This window comes from Lemur catta, chromosome 9, assembly GCF_020740605.2.
Source record: "Lemur catta isolate mLemCat1 chromosome 9, mLemCat1.pri, whole genome shotgun sequence".
Lineage (NCBI taxonomy): Eukaryota > Metazoa > Chordata > Mammalia > Primates > Lemuridae > Lemur > Lemur catta.
The window spans coordinates 69683643-69705678 of NC_059136.1; positions in this window are offsets into that span (position 1 = coordinate 69683643).

Sequence of the window (22036 nt, forward strand, 5' to 3'; positions counted from 1 at the left end):
ATGAGGTCAGTAATATTTGGACACAGGCTACCAAATTTAAAATATAAATGTACACAAAAAATTAATTGCTTTATTAAGATCCTGAATATATCATACTGCTGTTTAATTTTCTACCTATGACATAAAAACTAGTACAATATCTATCAGTCTTCCCAGAATGAAATATTTAAAAAAAATTTTTGATGAGGATAAGCTAGGTTTTTGAAACTATTTTTTTACTAAAATTAATTTTGTCTTCTTTGCTGCCTAAATCCAAGCCCTTGATGTATTTAAAAAGTATATATGTATGTATACATATATACTTTCTGCCCAAGTGCAAAATATACAGCATAATCTTTCCTATTTTTAAGACATTGCAATGTGTTACTTTTCATGTGTGGGACTTCACAACCTAAACTAACTGTTATCAACTCTGCCCGCACATTTGAATCACCTGGGAGCTTGTAAGGCCACCAAAGTCAGGACCCCACCTCCAAAGATTCTGATTTGATTAATGTGGGATAGGGCTCTGCACACAGTTTTTAAAAGCTCCCCAGCCGTTTCTCTATACTGACAGGTCTAGTTGCCGGATCTGACTTTCTGCACTGAAGAAGAGAGACAACTCCTCGTACAACAGACACAGGATTACTGATTTTTTGCAGAGTGATCACTAAGTGACTATAAGTGATTTTAAATAATAATTACAAAAGTATGTTCAATAACGACATGAAAATTTAAAGAAAGCTTCTGAGGCATACACATTCCAGCTGTTTCATCTTCATTTGCTATCCCTCCCCGCTGATGGCAGCAGCCAGGTTTTTGGTATGCATTGGAGATAGAGGAATATTGTTAGTGCCGAGGGCTTGCTGCAGCTTCAGTGGTTTCATAAAAGCCACTTAAATAAATAAACAGATACATTCTTTAAGTGTGAAACAGTTGTAATTTGTTTGCACTTTAATTCCTTTTTTCCCCCCCTCTAGTCATGGAGATAGAAACACATTAATTTCTTAAAGCAATTGATTTTTCCTGGCTAAAAATTAGCCTAGAAAACAGGTTAGCCTGCCTGGCACAGAGTGAATATTAATACTTCTTGGCATTCCATTTCAATATTGCTTTTCACTGTTGCTGTATGCATGGAATTTTTAACTATGTGATCCTAGGAAGTTGGACCAGATTGGAGGGGAGAAGGTAGAGAGTACAGAGAACAGTAGTTTATGCCCACAGTGGCTTTGGGCATCATTCAGTTTGTTCTGCCAGGGCTGCTGTTGCTTTGGTCAAACTCCAAACAATACCTGCTGGAATGCCCCAAACATGGTAGCAGTATTGCGTCTGAATATTCCACCCCAGGATGGCAATGTAGCTTCTCTAGCCTCCAGCTGTGGCTGCCTGCACAGCAATTTGAACTTTCTCCCCAGGTATTCAGGTGGATCTTTGAAAACATTCCCTTCATCATATCCCAGCCGATGATTTTAATTTGAATTTGCCTTTCAATTTTAAATTACACTTCAGTGCAAGCTTCAGGATTTGGAAAAGCAGTTTATGCTCTGTCACCATGCTCCTGCCTAAGCACAAGATGATTAGCTGCTCCTTCAATGCAGGCTGGGAAACGGTGAGTGTAGCGGTCATTGCTTAGTTTTTAAAACTAAGCACCTGGGCTAATTTCACAGCCTGTGTTCCAGTGGAGGAAGAGTAAAAGATTTTTACACCATCCTCTTTGTTAACCCTCCCAGCATGGGCACTACGCTTGCACCACACTCACAATAGATTCTCCAGTGGTGTTTGGGCTCCAGAGGAGTTCTTCAATCCTAGCAGTTGACAAGGGTTAAAATGTTAAAATTGTTACCTAAGTGGAAGATTTGAGGATGTGCTGCCTTTTCTGTACAGAAGATATTATAGTAGGTAGAGACCAAGACAAAATGAAAAGTATGTTAATTAAATTCTCCTGGCTAACTCCTTTAGTTTATTCGTTATCCAAAAAATAGTGTAGGGAACTGAGACAGGATGGATGTGGGTCCTATTCCTCCGTTACCAGTTGTGTTATCTTGAACTTCTGACCTCGAATGATACTCCTGCCCCGGCCTCCCAGAGTGCTAGGATTACAGGCGTGAGCCACTGCCAGTTGTGTTATCTTGAGCTTGTTTATCTTGCTTTTTGAGCTTTAGTTTCCCCATCCAAAAATGGGAATAATAATGTACCTACCCCAATGGATTGGCAGGAAGATTAAATGAGATAACATTTGTAAAACACTTAACCTCGTGTTTGGCCCATAGTAAGTGCTCAATATATAGTATGATCATTAAAAGATGACAGAAGTCAGCTCTTACTGTGCTGACACTAAACAACTGATCGCTTTGTTCTCTGTTGTTCATGTCGTTGTTCTCTCTCCAAAAAAAAAAAAAATTATGAAGTTTTTACTAAGGACAAAAATTTTTGTTTTTCTTTTTTTTTTTTAAATCTTCTTAAGATGTTCAATACAGAAGCAAGAGTAAATGCTATGCAAAGAGAAAGAATGGATTGCTTTCAAATGTATCAATCTAAAATTTATGAGTCTTGTAGAACAAATGGATTTTTTTTACTTTGTACAATGTCAGCAAAAGATAACCTATTCCCATTTTGTTTTAACCCCCGGATTGTATGGAAAGATTATTAATAATTTATAGATGGGGGCATTAAATAACCTTGCATCATAAAGTGAGAAAATTGTTCCTTCTCAATTATCTTTTATTCCTTCTGATCATGTGGAGGAAAGGTATGTCAGTTCCAGATTAGTAAGACTTTATCATTTTAGTAACCTTGTTAACGAGAGGGCAGGGATCAGCTGCAGTTTTAGTAGGTAACAGTATTTAGTGGGAATTAAATAATAGTGCATTGCATTCAATGTACATATTTTTATGCTTAATCTTATTTTTGATAAATTAAACTGGTTAGTAAAATACCTTTTTTTAGTACTTTATTTGAATTCAGAATTGAGCCATTTGAAAAATACTTATGAATTCAGAATTGAGCCATTTGAAAAATATTTACAGAATAATAATACAGTCGATACTCATATATGGAAAGAGTGTGACAGTGGCAATTCAATAGCTCCAAATTGACAAAAGTCTAGACCACCTGCTATTTTCCTTCAGACTTCAGGGACCCTGAATGGCAAAGTGAGACTCTGACTCACTCAGTGTTTGGAGTTGCTGATCTGCAAGGTGATGACTCAAACAGCCATATTGGTACAAATACTCTTCCTTTGCCTCCTACTCTGCCTGCCTTATCCCCTTAAACTACAAAGAATAGGAAAATAACTGTAAAAGAAAACAAGATTGGAGTAGGAATAAGAATATTCATTTCCAGATTGCCTGAACATGACATATATTTTCTCAAAAGAAAAAAAAAAAAGATGCTCTTGTGCAAATAAATGGAAGACATCTGTGGTCTGAACACAAGTCTCATATCATTTTAACCCAGAAATCAACATATTTTAGTAGTCAAAGCGATTAGCTTATTCATGCGTTTGCTGTTATTTCTTCCCTGATATAGGTAGCTACTCTCTAGTATCCACAGGAGACATTTTCCACTATGTGGAATATTTTTATCTATTTATCTATCATCATTATCATTTATTAGTTCCTTTTGCTGCTCTATATTATTCTGACATATTTTTCCATTATCCCAATAATATTTGCCCAGAGAATATGAAATAATTTCTTCACTGAGTTTAATGAAACATTTGGCAGGCAAAAGGTTATCAAATCACTAATTAGAACATTTTACTCTGATAAAAACTATTCATAGATAATCTACAATTGTGCAAATGCTAAAAGTTGACTGGGGCCGGGCGCGGTGGCTCACGCCTGTAATCCTAGCTCTGGGAGGCCGAGGCGGGTGGATTGCTCAAGGTCAGGAGTTCGAGACCAGCCTGAGCAAGAGTGAGACCCCGTCTCTACTAAAGATAGAAAGAAATTATCTGGCCAACTAAAAATATATATACAAAAAATTAGCCGGGCATGGTGGCTCATGCCTGTAGTCCCAGCTACTCGGGAGGCTGAGGCAGTAGGATCGCTTAAGCCCAGGAGTCTGAGGTTGCTGTGAGCCAGGCTGATGCCACGGCACTCACTCTAGCCCGGGCAACAGAGCAAGACTCTGTCTCAAAAAAAAAAAAATAAAATAAAAAAATAAAAGTTGACTGGGTGTTGATTCTTTGTACCTTTTATAATAGATGCTGAATCCCGATAATGTCCATTGAATGAGTAGTCCTGTGATTCCTATTTAATTGGTATTATTCATCATTTTTAAAAAACTGTTTCTTGTTTCTTGGGTGGTACAAAGGAAATATATGTAACCAAAGTGTTTGTACCCCCTAGTATTCTGAAATTTAAAAAAAAAGCTATTTGCATCAGGACTAAGATTTTACATGTGTTTACCGGAGTGTGAGTATTGCTTAGTTAATGGGAACTAAGGAACAAGCCATTGTAGACAGAAAGAATCTCAGAGAAGATCTAGTTCTTTCCATGCATTTTATGAGTAGGTAAGCGAGGCCTAGAGAAGTAGATGAACTTGTCCAAATTGTTACTCACAATTAAATGTGGACCCCGGCCCCAGCTTCCCAGGTGAGGGCTCTACCATGTTGTTCATCCACGAAGGTGTACGGGGCAAGAAAAAATTTGTTTTAATCTTCTTGTGACATATTAATCTTCACAATCTTCACAGCTGCTTTTAAAAAAAGAGGTAGTTCTTTCAAATTAATAGTACAAAGCCATTCATTATTCTTTATTCAACTTATTATTACGCATTCCATAGTATATCCTCTAGAAGCTTTTGAATCCTAATTTATTATTGGATGTATATGCACTTTCTGCTAATAACTCCCCATAACTGAGATCAAAGCTGGCATTAAAGCTTTTTTAAGAGTGGAGTTTCTTTCTTTCGTTTCCTTTTCCAGGCATTTGAACTTTTTCAGGCAATTGCACTTCAAGCTGTAGTTTGCAGGGGGATCCATCCATCTTCCCTTCAAAGCAATGTCTTTTCTTTCATATTTGTTCCTTTGATACAGAGTGTTGAGAAATTATTGCTAAAGGGAAAATAGGAAAAAATGTTATCATCTCCTTCAGAGAAACATTTTGAGACATATCAAATAGTGTTTTAATCTGATGGTTATTTTGCATATGAATATAGATGGACATCATTTTCCAAGATAATTTATGTCTGCAAATGGTTGGGTGAGCTCATTCTTATATTTTATATGTATACACAGGTATAAAATATATATTATTATATATGATTTATATATACATACACATATGTAAATACATACACACACATTAATATCACCTTAATGTAGTATCTCTAAATTATTCTCCTGGACCACAGTTGTAAGGAGCATTCCTGGGGTCAATGATCTAAGCTGTAGCTAAATACTAAATTCTCTAAGCGATTCATTTAAGTAGTATCATTGATACAAGGCTACATGTTATAATTCACCTACTGAAAATAATCTAAGATCAAATTGCCCTCACAGTTTCTGATAGTTTTTTTATGAGTAAGAAAAAATTCTGAGATAAAAAGTGATATAAAAACTCAGATTTTAGGAATCCAAAGTTAATGCAAGGCTAGCTTCTGTGTTAAAAAGCAAAACAGGCCAGGCACAGTGGCTCACACCTGTAATCCTAGCACTCTGGGAGGCTGAGGCCAGAGGATAGCTTGAGCTCAGGAGTTTGAGACCAGCCTGAGCAAGAGTGAGACCTTATCTCTACTAAAAATAGAAAAAATTAGCCAGGCGTGGTGATGTGCACCTCTAGTCCCAGCTACTTGGGAGGCTGAGGCAGGAGGATCACTGGAGCCCAGGAGTTTGGGGTTGCTGTGAGGTAGGTCGACACCATGGCCCTCTAGCCCAGGTGACAGAGTGAGATGGGCATGAAGGTGAGCACCTGTAATCCCAGCTAATCGGGAGGCTGAGGCAGGAGGATCACTTGAGGCCAGGAGTTTGAGACCAGCCTGGGCAACATAGTAAGACACCATTTCTACAAAAATAAATTAGCCAGGTGTGGTGGCACATGCCTATAGTCCTAGCTACTTGGGAGGCTAAGGTGGGAGGATCACCTGAGCCCAGGTGTTCAAGGTTGTAGTGACCTATGATCGAGCCATGAGCCCCCACACCCCTGCCGTGTACTGTGTTGCCCATGAAGCAACTTTACAATACCAGTGAGAACTGTAAAGAGGCACATTATAGTGAGCACTGAAATAATATAGATGATGACAATGACTTCCACTTATTGTGTTTCTATTATGTGCTGGGGAGTGTGTTTTAAAATTATTATCTACATTAATTCTCAAAAAATTCTATAATAGTCATTCTTTTCATATTATACAGATGAAAAAATGAGTATGTAACAAAATAGTAGGTATCCCAGTGTTACACAGTTACTAAGCAAGAAGGGGCTCATTTGGAACAAGTAGGTCTGACTCCATAGAGACAGTACCTGCTTCACGTCCGTTTACTGATTCTTCAGATAATAACCAACTCTTGACACAGTACTACAGTACAGGTTTCCCACCAAGTCACCTCTCAGGTTGAAAAATTGCTTGACATAAATTTCATCTTATGTTTCCTCCTGTGGTGGAATCAAGTTGCCAATGATATAAAGAAAGAAAACAAAAATTGGGATAGTCTACCACCCCAAATGGTGTAGAGATGGATTATTTTTATTAAGAATAATAATAATCACCAAGATGGAGGCAAGTTAAAAACTAATTTTTTAAGGAACATGATTGCTGTATTTTTATGCTAAGAGAAGCCATCATCCAAAATCATTTTAAAACTTATATATGTGTCATTTCCACAACTACGTGGCCCATACATTTTATTCAAGAAAAAGTATTATTTTTTGGTGGTGGGAGTGTACATTTTATGAAAACAACCAGCCATAATATTTCTTAGTTAATTGTCTTAATCATATACTACTGTAATAAAATAGTAATCTTTCATCTTTACATAATACAAGGATTAGTGTTTTGATATTGATTTTTTTATGAAGCCATTTGTACTCTCAACTCGTTTTATAGACTAAAAGAATTTGCTATTAATATTAAGAGTATTCATTGTGTTTATTCTCTTGGACTATGACTATTTAAGGAGGGGCCAATCTATATTTATTGCCTCCTGAAAGACAAACCCTTTACATAATTACAGCCCTAAATCTGCCTATGCTACTTGCTGAGGGCCATATAGTCCTGGCATTGTCATTAAGTCCTATTACTCAGCTGCCAAAGAGCTACCTTTGGCAAATGTGTTCTTGCCATGGCTTTGAACAGAGTTTGATAAGGTGTGGCTTTGAAAATCTTTGCAAATTTCTAAGAATAAAATATACTTAAATATCTATTTTATGGGGTTTTTTGCATTTCAGATCACATGCTATATGTTATTTTTATTTACATATGTGTATGTATTTTTGTATGTGTTCATAAAATCAGAAATAAGTGGGTTTTTCCCCCCTTGGTACTCTCATTCTTTTTCTTGCTTTATTTTTATTTTCTGTGCAGTCCAAAACTTCAAAGAACAGACTCATTAACTGTTTACACATATATTCCCCCTGAGTTACACTGAGTTATCCGGTGTTTAGTTTATGATATTTAAAAATTCAAAAGGGTGAAGAGCACTGGCAAAGACAATTCTTTTTAACCTAGTGTCTTTTCCTGTTAGAATGACAATTTATACATTCTTTTCCCTGGCCTGTTCTTCCAGAGTTTATCTAAAAGAACTTGTGCAAATTAATTTAGAAGAGAGGAAGTCTAAAAATTGACCTAATCTCTTTAACAAAAAGTTAGATGGTAAAAAATTAAACTTCCATAATTTAAGAGAAATTTTTCTCCCCATGACTATAAAATAGTCAATATTTTTGGAAACTGAGATTAAGTGTGGGAAGATTCAAATAAAGTGTCATGCTTATGACTTATTATATCTGTTTTTAGTAGAAAGATTATTTTCTTCTATAATCTATTATATAAGCTTTGGCTTCTGCCTAGCATTTTTCACCCAAATATAGGAAGAAACTGATTTGTAATACTTTCATATGTAAAGCAATTGTAGCTATAATATTATTGTCATTGTTCACCAAGCTTACAGTTGTGTCTAATTCGACTTATCATTTACTATTATTATCTTTTCATCGTAGCTTCTTCAATAAGTTCTCCTACTTCTGAAAGAAAGGGTGTCTGAGTAAATGTATTTAAAGATTTGATTAAAGCATTAATATCAATCTCTCTCTGAAATATTATATCTCAAACAATACCATGTGTCCACTATATTGTCTGATTGTATTGGTATAATGTCACAAATACCTACATAGACATTTTAGTAGATTTATTGAGATATAATTGTTATACACCAACATGCATGAGCTTAAAATGTATAGTTTTACAAAGTCTAACCTATGTTATTTTAAATAACCTATTATTTTAAATATAATCACAAGTTAGGTGCTTAACTTTCAAGTTGGTTCATTTTCTTTGCCCAATTTATACACTCAGGGTAATATATTTTGTGTGGTGGATGAACTAGAATGAACTCTACAGCAATTCTAAAATGACTGATACTTTTATTTACTTGTCTTTATCTCAGATTTTCTTAATGTCATTTTATAATCTAACTGGACATGTTTGCAGTCCAAATTTTGTAGGACCTATTTTCCTAAATTCTGTGATACATATATTTAACTCTGTACATTCCTACAGCTTGTATTCATTTGACCTGATTACCATGTACGTAAATTCCAAAGTGAAACAAGATTACTTAAACAATTAGCTCTCATTCTAAAACTATTTATGACCCCAAGATGTGTTTCCTTCTCATATTGGTCTGTAACCTAGTTAAACATTTCCAAAGAAAAATGTACATGTCCTCAGAAACCCTCTGTGTCGTCAGTCCCAGCTGTCCGAAGGGGTCCTGGCGTTGTAACTGGTCTGTGTGGTCTGAGACCTGCGCCCAGAGATAGCAGTCAGATCTTGCCCAGCCAGAGCCGGCTGTGACACGGCCTCACATAGTCTTTGTGTCAAATAACGTACATTCTCCTCCGGCATCTCTGTGACCACATGAAGGGGAGAGCAGATTGCAACTCTTCTAACACATTTCTCAGAGTTCTGAAGTCAGTTCTTTTTCTTGGAACTCGAAGCCTGGATGCCTGGTTTTTCTGAGCTCAGAAAATTCATCTATTTCTGATCTGTAAAAACTTGCATTTAGTTCCACAGGGATATTGATTTTTTAAATATCTTTATTTCTTCTGGCACTTAGTTCCTAAGAAATCTATGCTATTTTTTGGCTTAAGGGAAAGGAGGTGAAATACTGTTTTCTGTAATGTCTTCCTTAATCACAACCGCAGTGTAAACATTTATGCTCAAGAGGAGCTTCCAGCATCATTGCTCCCAAACAAGCGTGATGTTCTCAGGAGGAGGATGGGGTCCTACATCTTGTGCATCTATATTAGACTGTAAGTTCCTTGAAGGTAGTTTGTTTTTGCATCTTCACTGAGCTAGCAGAGTATTCACATGTAGCCAGCACTTAACAATAGTTGGTGTTGTGTTTTAGAGACAGGGTCTTGCTCTGTCACCTAGGCTGGAGTGCAGTGGTGTGATCATAGCTCACTGTAGCCTCCAACTTCTGGGCACAAGTGATCTTCCTGCCTCACCTCTTGAGCAGCTGGAACTACCGGTAAGCACCACCACACTGAACTAATTTTGGTGGTGGTGGTTGAGATAGAGTCTCGCTATATTGCCCAGGCTAGAATTCCTGGGCTCAAGCTATCCTCCTGCCTCAGCCTCCCAGAGTGCTGGGATTACAAATGTGAGACACCATGCCTGGCTCAATAACTGTTTATAAAATGAATCTCTATCTTGCTGAAAAGAGAGAGGTAAAACACAGTGCCTTACTATGTCAGGCTAGAGGCAGCACTAATCATTAGGGAAATGCATCTCAGGGCACTTTTGAAAATTAATATCTGGTTCCAAAATTTATTTGATATACATTTAAGTGGAGATTTTTAGAGGTGAGTCATTATTGCCAAGTCTCCCAGAAAACGAATGTTTAATGCTATCTCTGCATTGTGAGTTAATTGTGGACTTTACTTGGTTGAAGGATGAGTAGTTTAGGCACTGCTATAAACTGGACGAACATCAATACTTCTAACTGTCCAGTGAAGAATACCTTAAAATAAAATTTCACTATGTTAAAAAATACTAGAATGTAAACTATAGAGAATACTATTTTTAAAAGGTTTTAATTTTTCCCCCCAGGGCTCTAGGATAAAGTCCTGTGTATATAGATGGAATGGCCAAAACATGGTTAGAGATTCCTGCCATCCCTAAGATACTGGGAAAGTCCGAAACATGAGGAGAAAAAGAAAAACATCTAGTTATGTCTTAATGATGAAGGACAAATGAGTTCTTTTAATTTAATCCTTATCAAAAATTTAAAATTATATTAGTCTATATTTCTATCTCAATACATTATGCTAAATACATTGAATCTTTCTTCAGAAATACAGAATCTTTGATTTCTTGCATCATAGTGTTTCCATAATTGTTAATCAAATTCTTGATGAGTTCCTAAAACATGATTAATATATTATTATAGTGATTGAAGGATACAAAAATATAAAAATATGATCCCAGTATAAGTTGGGAAAGAAAAATATACAGACAGGATCTGACTAATGAATAAGATGGCATTTCAAATACCAGTAAGACTAGTTTTTGGCCTAGATTATGATATGCACTATTACTTTTTGTGCCACTCAAGAAGAAAAGCATAGTCAATTATATTTGCAATATGTCATTGGTTGTTAAGATGCATCCTGATTTGAGAGATGTTAAAATATAAAAAGTATGCATCTTAGAATTAGTGACCGAATGCATATATGACATAACAGAAAGAATTAATGACACATTGTATAGCAGATGTAATAGAGGAGATAAACTGTAGTCAGTCCTACCTGGCTGCAGAGACAACTGCATCATGACCACATGACAACTGGTAGGTAGTACATCACTGGGAAGAATGAGTAAGCTATGAATAAAAAGGGAGGAAAGTAGATGATGGAATATTCCAGAAGGAGCAAGGGAACAGCATATATAAAGGCAGGGTTGATTACTTTAGATGCAGAAACAGAAATGTATGTTGTTAGATTATACATGTATTAGATCTAGGACATATCCCCAAATTCGCGTTTTTGAATGAAACTCTAGTATGTATTTTCTAGATTTCAAAGAAATGAAAGAAGTCTTAGATCTTAGAACCATCAGAAGCCTCAAAATATCAAGGACTAATATTTTGTCCTTTGGATATTAATAGTTCACATTTATACCTGAGACAACCAAGCCCACAAGAAGAGTCCTAGCCATAGTCATTGGTGAAGGGAACCTGAGGTTCTAGTCTTTTCCCCCTTACAGCAGTGCCCCTGGCCCAGGAACAAGGTGCTGAGGGTTCCAGTGAATGGGAATCTTAGCATATCCTTCCATGTACTGCATCTACCACATAGCCAGAGGTCCTCACTTCTAGAAACATTTATCAGGGTCTTCTCATTTGTTTCTAGTCAATCACAGATTGTTGTCCACCTAACCTTAATTTCTAAGAAATGTCATTGACAGATGCCATCAGTTACTAATATATTTCTAGTGTAAATTGTCATTAGAGGCAACAATCATTAAATAAGCTGAGGATCATGAGATCAGAAACATAATTTATTGAAGAAAACAATATGGGTAGTTGTGACATTCATTGCAGCGTAAAGTGCTTAAACACATGCAAAGCGCTTTCAACAGCACTGGTTAGTTAATAAATGTCAATTATTATCATTTCCCAATCAGAGGGCTATGACCTTGTAAGCTCTAGAATTTGGATAAGTGACGTCCGATAAGCCAACATAAGCCATATGTGTGTGTATACATATATATACCCACAAACACATATAATTTAAAATATTTATATAATGTAATAATATTGTAGTGAATTCTAGATAATGTAGGAAGTAGGCTTTATCATGTAAATAAATGCTACCACAACAGAGAAATCAATGGAAAACTATGACGTGCTGTGTTTTATAATTCGTATCACCTTTGGGGAACTGTTAGGAAGTTGGAATTAAAGTTCCTGAAATGGCATATTTCTTCAGGATCCTGAATATAATCTAAAATATAAAATACTGAATGGGTGTTTATGATTAAAATTCTGTTCAAGCCAAGTATTCAAAATAGCTGTTATTACTTTAATCCCATTTGGGAGATAATGGAAGGTTTAAGGCATCTAGAAGAATTATTAGGAATGAGAAATACAAATGTAATTTAACCATTTAGGTTATTTATAATACCTATTCTGTATATGCACACTTTTAAACACTCCCCCTACCCACTGTTATCACCGTCCCCCAAAATACTTTAATCCCTTTTTAAAGAAAGGAGCTATAAATATTTAGAATAAATAATATCAGCACATTACTCAACCACAGTAGCCGCTGGAAGGTGTACTCCCTGTCAGGGCCCGTGTTTTTCCATGGTTCAGTCCAGCTTCAGCGCATCCATTTCACATGGGGCGTGTTTTCCAGAGACAAGAACCTGGGAAGGAATCTTACATCTGGGTTACATCAGAAAAGAGAAAACTCATTCAAATATCCAAGAGATAAAGCAAAAAACTAAATTTATGTGTATGTATGATATAGAGTGTGTAAAAAAACATAGTTCTTACCTTCACAAAGTTTTAATAAGCATTATATAGGCATTGACATATATAATTAACACAATAATTTTTGTTAATAATAATAATTATAGCTCTATTTTCTGAATTTTCACTATGGTCAGGAGCTGTGTTGATGCTTTAATGCATTATTGAATAGTTACAACAACTTTGTTTAGTAGCTATATTTATTTATATTTTACCTTTGAAGAAATTAAGTACAGGGACGTACCAATGGTTTGAATGAGGTCACACAGTGATTTGCCACAGACTCAACTTTGAAGTTGGCCTCTATGTTTTACCATAGCAGGAAAATGTGTTAAGTGCTCTAATAGAGACATGGGCAAAATACTGCAGGAACAAGGAAGTACAAATACTCTATGTGTGGGAACAAAGATGGGGAGGGGTCAAAGAAAACTTTACAGAGAGAATAACATGTGAAAGATACTTATCAGGAAAAGACCGAGGAAAATGTCTTTCTAATGCTGGAGGCCTGAAAGGCATGTTGGAGGAGCAATGAAGAATCTCTATGCATAGACAATAGAGTGGGCATTGGTGACAATGAAGTTAGAGTGACCCCAGACTGCACAGGGCCCTGTTGACCATGCCAAGTTGTGGGGCTGTACCCTGTGTGCAGAGATTTTATTTATTCCATGCTTATTAGAATGATTACCATGGAAGCTTGTAGACAGACCACCCAGAAGAGTGAATTAAAGTAGTGACACAGGGATGGTGGAGGGGGGACCTTATTCAAGAGTCATTTCTAATGTAGAATTAATACATCTTGGTGACTAGGTGGACTGAGGGATTGAAGAATATCATAAAGGCATATCATGGTGTTTATTACATAGTCATGACGTGTTAGGCCATAAATATACAAGCACCAAAGGTTGACTTCTTAGATTCCTTAGACTACTTCTGAGATCAGAAGCAAGTAATGAAGATCAATTTGTCTTCGGGTCAACCAGTTATCCCCTATGAAGAATAATCGATGGCAGAATATCTCTTCTCATTTCCATTGGATAGCTAAAGTTATATTTCTAAATCTGCATTTCAATTTTAAGTCTACAAGCCTAATTCATGGCAATTTGAATGATTAAGAAAGCATTAAAATTTAAGACATTTTAATGGAATAGTTTTATTAATAAGAAACTATTTAGGTTAATTTTTATGTTATTGTGTGAAAACAGTTGCCAAATACAGAGTTTTGCACTGAAGTCTGGCTTTGTTCTGACAGTCCCCAGAGTTCTCTGGGACTGTGGCATCACCTGTCTGGTGGCTCACTCAGCCTGCTCTCTGCAGTTCAGTCTGCCCAGTTGCCACGCCCACCCTCCTGTCAGGATCTCTCCTGTAGAAATAGTCTTGTCACGCTCCTTAGCTCCCAGACTGGGGTAGCTGTTGGGACAACAGAAGCTACATTTGGCATAAGCAAAAGAGATAAAATCAAAGTCCCAACAAAAATAGAGTAGGAAATAGCCTGCACTTTGGAACCTTGGCTGACTACACACTAACCTTGTGTTTATAAAGCCTTCGGCATCACAAGGGAGACAGGGGGGCAGAGAAATTGGATAAAATGTTTGAATCTTTCCATATTTGAGGTTCAGGAAAAGTCAATTATATATCTCAAAATCCTTTTTTTCCCCTGTTATTTGAGTAGCTCCCTAAATCAGATCTGGTTGACATTAGGCTGAAATATTCCTTTTGCTTTGTAAGGACATGCTCAACTGAATTTTTAAAAGTGCAATGGATAACTTAAAAGTTAATAATTTAAGATTTTTACTTTAGAAAAGAGGAATAATCAGAATCCTACATGGGTTTAAGATTTGTAGATCTGCCATTCTATTTTGAGGTCAAAGACCACAAATTTAAAAATATTTCTTCCTTATTAATATTCCCCTTGGATGAATTCTTAGGGCTGCTAATCTTTTTGCTAAATTTTGTGGCCTGAGATTCATTCATTCATTCTTTCTTTCTTTCTCTTCTTCCTTCCTTTCTTCCTTCCTCCCTCCCTCCCTCCCTCTCTCTCTCTCTTTCTTTCTTTCTTTCTCTTTTTCTTTTCTTTCTTTCTTTCTTTCTTTCTCTTCCTTCCTTCCTCCCTCCCTCCCTCCCTCCCTTTTCTTTCTTTCTTTCTCTTTCTTTCTTTCTTTCTTTCTTTCTTTCTTTCTTTCTTTCTTTCTTTCTTTCTTTCTTTCTTTCTTTCTTTCTTTTCTTTCCTTTCTTTCTTTTTCCTCTTTCTTTCTTTTCTCTTTCTTTTTTAACAAAAATATAATAATACATGAATGTATTATTGTACAGAAGAGTTTTTTAAAACATAGACTCATTCATATAAATATTTCTGTTGCTCTAGGTTTACTAAAACAAATTAATATGTATAGTTCATCCAATATTGGCCACATAATTAAGAATTGGTATGATTTTTTAACTGACAACTAGTGACTTAGGGAAGGCCCAGGTTTAGAATGTAGATAGTAGACCTAATTTTAATATACATTAAAATCCTATTTATACATTCTTCATTTTGTTGGGAAAATGGATATCATGGAATTTATAAAATATCTAATTCAAGGTGTTCTGATTATTTATATTTAAAAAAGCTTTGCTAAAATTACCAGGAAGCTTGGATTCTTGGGCTTCAGTATCTCTGCTTCAAAATGTTTTTGGAGACCTTATATGAATATTCATAGTTCTATGAAGTTTTTCAGTTTTCCAAGAGTGATTTTGGAAAAGCACAACATGCACAAATAATAAACTGCACATGGAAATCATAAAACCCTAGGAGAGAAAGGAGACTCCAGGACCTTTAGCCTGGTATCCCAGGGGACATAGGTTTTTCCTAGTGGCATAACACATCTTTGTAAAGATTTCATGGCTGTTCTTTTTAGCTTCTCAAAAGAGTCCTTGGCAGACAAATGGTTAAAAAAAACCCTGGTCTAGGCCTTCTTACTGGTAGAAAGATAATCAGTCTTATTTTTACCATTAGATTAGTACCCAACCAATAAGGACTATATTAATCTTTAGGGAGACCCATCATAATTTTTACACATAGGAAGGTTATAAGTTGTAACCACAAAAGCAATGCCTCTTGTCCAGTTTCAAGTAGAGAATAGAAACAGATCAGCTTCTGAATGACATGATAGAGCTTATTAGATCTGGAAGGATCTTGGAGGTGATATAATTTAACTTAGTTTTTCTATAGATGAACTAGAGTCCAGTGAATACAAATGTATTAGGCAAAGTTGACACAGTGTGTTGATGGAAGAGCCATCTGCATTTCTATCATGAAGCCCACACGTTTTTTCTTAACAGAAGACATTCCTGCCTTTTTACAAGATTCTATTAGCAAATTGAACATAAGTCTTGTATTCTCGGCACTGACAGATAAAACCCCAAAAACGTTAGCTGAAGCATGATGAAAAGAAGATATATAAAAGTATATCCTAATGACAGGAAGTATTTTAGAAAAAAATCATGACTTTTAAAAGAGCATTTAAGGTAAACACTTGTTATCTGGAAAACTGTCATATGGTGTAAGTTCTTACTCCCCAACCCACCCACCAGATAAAACAATGCTGTTCTTCCTGCGATAAGAGGAAAAGAGCTGGGCAGGGGATGATCTGACTTTCAGGGCCCTTCACAAACCTCACTTTGACTTGACATTGAAACTCTTATGACACAACATTGCATTGTTCTCAAATTTCCTCCCTTCTTCATCTTTTTCGAAATTAATTTTTAGGAAGAAATGACACCCAGGCATTAGAAGATAGAATCAGCCTCAAGGTGGGAAAGTGTCAAAGTTATTTATTTTCATTGATTTCAGTTTCGCTGCAAATGGGTGGGATTTTTTGTTTGCTTTTTAATGATTTTATTAACTACTTCGGGTAAGTCAAATGAGGTGTTAAGTCAGAGGCCACAAATTCGCTGCCTGTGGGTAGTATTTGACTTACAGATTGTTTCTGTTTTTCCCCACAGAGCTCCTTTTACAATTTAAAAATGTTGAAATATGGTTTTTAATTTTGAAAATTTGAACAAAGAACATCTATATATGCTTTACCTAGACTCCCCAATTTTTACACATTTTGCCAAATTTCCTTCATCATTCTCTCTTTCTCTCTATCCCAGTATCCCCACACATACACATACACCCACACGGTTTTTAAAAACCATTTGACAGTAGATTGCATATATTGTATCTCTTTACTCCTTAATATATCAATGTGCAAATATTCTTAAGGACAATAATAGTCCATAGCCCCAATGCAATAACCAAATTTATAAATTTTAACATTGATATATTTATTTTATCTATTTTCCATATTCTACTTTCATATCCTCATTTGAATAATGTTTCTTAAAGCAATTTCCCCCAATACAGAATGTGGTCCAGGATAACATTTTGCATTTTGCTGTCATGACTGTTTCATCTTTTCAATCTGAAATGATCCCTAAGCCTTACTTTGTTTTTGTTTGTTTGTGTGTTATGATATCGATGACATATTTGAAGCATTCGGGCCAGTTATTTTATGGAATATTGCTCAGTTTGGGTGTTTCAAATGTTTCGTGGTGATTGAATTTAGGTTATGCCATTTTGGCTGGAATATTATATAACAGATGTTGTGTCTTTCTCAGGAAAACTGTACCTGGCAGCACAGGATGCCCATCTGCCCCTCCTTGGTGATATTAATTTTGATCACTTTGGTTAAGGTTTTGTCTATGTTTTCTACTCTATTGTTTCTATTTTCTCTCTGTAATTAACAAGTAATTTGTGGAAGATGCTTTGAGACTGTGTAAACATCGCATTCCTTATCCAACGCCTTTCCCCACCTTGATTTAGCATACACTAATGCTTCTTGCCTAAATCCTTTTTTCTTACGATGGTTGTAAAATAGTGATTTTCCAACTTCATCATTCCATCTCTATATTAGCCAGAACTACACTTTAAGAAAGAACAGACTTTCCTTCTTACTTTTCTTTCCTTCCTCCTTCCTCCCACTCCCTCCAACCTCCCATCCTTCATCTTTTCCTTCTTTCCTTCCTTCCTTCTTCTGTTCCTCCCTCTCTTTCTCACTCTCCCTTTCTTTCTTTCTTGTCAGTGTGTACTCATGAATTATTTTTTAATTCAACCCTTTTTAAAAGATTTTTTCCTTTTCTCCCAATATTTTATTGTTCTAAAATAAACATAACATATTTGACCACTTATAGGTATACAGTTCAGTGATATTCAATACAGTCTTAGTGTCATGGAACCATCACCATCTGTCTCCATAACGCTTTTCATCTTGTGAAACAGAAACTCTATACCCATTAAACAATAACTCTCTGTTCCTCCTACTCCCAGCCCCTGGCAACCACCACTCTACTTTCTGACTCTATAAGTTTGACTACTCTAAGTAGCTCATAGAAGAAGCATCACATAGTCTTTGTCTTTTTGTGACTGGCTTATTTCACTTAGCATAATGTCCTCAAGAGTCATCCATGTTGTGGCATATGTCAGAATTTCCTTCCTTTCTAAGACTGAATAATATTCCATTGTATGTACATACCACACTTTGCTTATCTATTCATCCAGCAGCAGATATTTGTGTTGCTTCCATGTTTTAGCGATTGTGACTAATACCTCTATGAACATAGGTGTACAAATATCTCTTTGAGATCCTATTTTCAATTCTTTTAGGTATACACCCAGAAGTGACATTGTTGAATCATATGGTAATTCTATTTTTAATTTCTTGAGGAAATTTCATACTGTTTTCCATAGGGACTGCACCACTCTACATTCCTGCCAACAATGCACAAAAGTTTCATTTTATTCACATTCTTGTCAACACTTTTATTTTCTTTTTTCTGATAGTAGTTATCTTAATGAGTGTAAGGTAGTATCTCATTGTAGATTTGATTTGCATTTGCTTCATGACTAGTGATATTTTGCATCTAGTGCTTATTGGCTGGCCATTTATATTAATATATCTTCTGTGGAGAAATGTCTATTTACATCCTTTGCCCCTTTTTGAATTGAGTTGTTTATTTTTTTGTTGTTCAGTTTTAGGAGTTCTCTCTATATTCTGGATATTAATCCCTTATCAGATATGTAATTTGCAAATATTTGCTATTATTCTGTGAATTGCTGTTTTATTGTGTTGGTATTGTCTTTTGATGCCCAAATTTTTAAAATTTTCATGAAATCCAGTTTGCCTATTTTTTCTTTGTTGCTTATGCCTTTGGTGTCATAGTGACGAAATCATTGCCAAATCCAATGTTATGAAGCTTTCTATGTTTTCTTCTAAGAGTTTTATAGTTTAGGTCTTACATTTAGGTCTTTGATACATTCTGAGTTAATTTTTGTGTATAATGTCAGTTAAGGATGCAACTTCTTTTCTTTTGCATGTGGATATCCAGTTTTCCTGGCATCATTTGTTGAAAAGACTGTTCTTTCCCCATTGAATAATCTTGGCACCCTTGTTGAAAATCATTTGGCCATATATATGAAGGTTTACTTCTGGGCTCTATATGCCATTCTATTTGTCTATTGGTCTGTCTTTATGTTAGCACCACACTGTTTTGATTATTGTAGCCTTATAATGTGTTTTAAAATCAGGAAGTGTGAGTCTTCTCACTTTGCTCTTTTTTTTCAAGATTGCTTTGATTATTCAAGGTCCCTTGAGATTCCGTCTGAATTTTAGGTTGCATTTTTCTATTTCTGCAGAAAACATTGTTGGGATTTTGATAGGATTTGCATTGAATCTATAGATTGCTTTGGATAGTATTGACATTTTAATGATATTAAATCTTCTTAATTTAATTTCCTTAATTTCTTTCAGCAATGGTTTATAGTTCTCACTGGACAATGATCTTTCTTATTTGAATCTCCCTTATTCTCTGTTGTTTAATCTAACAATAACACTAAACATAGTATCTGAATTGCTGTACATATAACACTATAAAAAATAAAGCTTCTGAGAAGAGATCAAGATTTTTCTTTGCAGTTTTTATTTTTGTAGACTGAAAATTTATAATTGAAATCTTCATATAGCTTTGATATTTTCTTACTTGTTTTTTATGATTTTATCTTTTTGTTGTTTTTATAAATAGGGTTTTATGTTTCATAATATTTTTGACCTGTATTTATGTGTCCACACAATATTTTTTAATAGATTGATTGCAAATATTTTTAGTTTGAAATGCACTATTTCGGAGTCTTCACCACTACCACAACTTTACATCTAGCCCATTATTTGTCTAGTCCCTAAAGACATTTGAATTTTTCAACCCATGAAAAAATATTTAAAATTATTCTATTAAAGAATCTAAATAGTTTTGGTATGTAAAGAAATCATCAATAATGTAAATCTCACTAAATGTGGGTGTTTTATAAATTTTACTTTTATATGTATGAGCTTTTTTTAAAACAAGCATACTTATCTCATAATTCATTTTTATCTAAGACATACATTTTGCCACCTGTTGCTGCCACCAAGTAAAGCACTGGGTTTTTACTTTGATTTGAGAGGATCCTCTCAAGCTAGAGCAGAAATAAATACATATTGCACACGTATATAAACTAATAGCTATTATAACAAACTTTACAATTTTTTTTTCATATTTCTTGGTTGGCACTTGAAAATCCAGTGACCTTTAAGAAAGAAGGTTACATCAGGGTTTTTTTGCCTGTCCCACTTTTAAGTCATTTAAAAATCGAGCAAAATCAGCCCTGGAATACAAAATGTAATTATAATGAATAACTGACCTTTCAATAATTTATTTACAAGCAGGATATAATTATCACAGGTAGTTACCTAATCAGCTGTTAATTTAAAAACATATGAAGTATGGTGTTTTCTAACACCAACCAGTTTTCCCATTCTCTGACACCAATTGGGTATCCAAAAATCCAATTCAATTCAATTCTGACACCATCTACCTAGGGTTAGTGTCAGATCCCACAAGTTAAAGGATTCAGTCTCATAAGGATGCCTCAGACAGGTGGCCCAAGTGCTGGGCCACCTGTACTTCTGACCAACTGCCTATAAATCGGTCGTTCCCATAACCCCCTCTTCAGGTTCAATGCCTTGTCAGAATGGCTCACAGACCTCAGGAAAACACTTTACTTACATTTACTGGTTTATTATAAAGGATACTGTTGTCAAAACAGCAAGGGGGTTTCGGTCTGCGTTTGTCTAGTTATTCATCACACAAAGATCCAGTTATTGAAACAATGAGGATTGTCAAGGAAGAAAGAAATTTTTAATATGATAGAAGTCTTGTTGGGAGAATAGCAGAAGCTGCCTCAGATCCATCTCCTGACTAACAGAGGAGATCGTGGGATTTTAAAGGAATGGACTTGTGCATTGGGGCAGGTCTTGGGGGATGGGGATTCTTGGCAACAGGACTCTTGTTCAGGGGCCTTGAGAATCTCAACTCTTTTGTCTTGTAGAACATCCATTATTTCTGGGAAACAACTCAAAAGGTCAAATAGTTATTATAGCTAAGGGAGAGGATTATATAGGAGTCATGAAATTTGTTCAATGGGGCCCACTTACAATACAACTAAAGAACAGTAAAATGGAAAAGATTTATAGGGCAAAGTATGGAGTTGAGGGTCGGGAGCTTCATATCCTCTCTGGGTGCTCCACCCTCCCAGAACCTTGGTGTGCTCACCAACCAGGAAGCTCTCTGAGTCACCTTGTTAAGTGATTTTATAGGGTTCAATCTGCAGCACTCTCTTCCCTCCCAGGAAGTCAGTGGGTGGGACTGAAAGATCTAAGCCTCTAATCACTTGGTCTTTCTGTTGACCGGCCCCTTCCTGAGGCCATCTAGGGGGCCCACCCTAAGGCACCTCATTATAAACTCAGGCATGCATGAAAGTGGCTTCTTATGAATAACAAAAGAATCTCCTATTGCGCAGGATATTTCAAGGGTTTTAGGAGCTCTGGAGACAAGACCCAAATATATATCTTATTGCATTGCATGTAGATATTTCAGATATAAACTAAGGCTTTTCTTTGGATTTGCATAAAAAGATGGAGAGAAAAAGCAATTGAGAGACAAAAATGTGTGAATAAATTGAAAGGGGAAAAACAGGAGGAGAAAGGATATAGAGTTAAAGGAGAAAAAGAGCAAAGTGGAAAAGAGCATTTGTGTGCTTTAGGCAACTGTTTTAACTTCTTACAACATTCCACAGATTTTTATAGCATTAATTTGAAGTTGGAATTAGTATCAACCGAATATTAATTATGAGAAAAGTTCTGGTCATTTCTAATAATTTATTTTTTAGTAATGATTATGATGATGACGATGATAATAAATTATATTATTGAAAGATAATGTCTTTTAAAGTTTGCTTATTATTTAAATAAA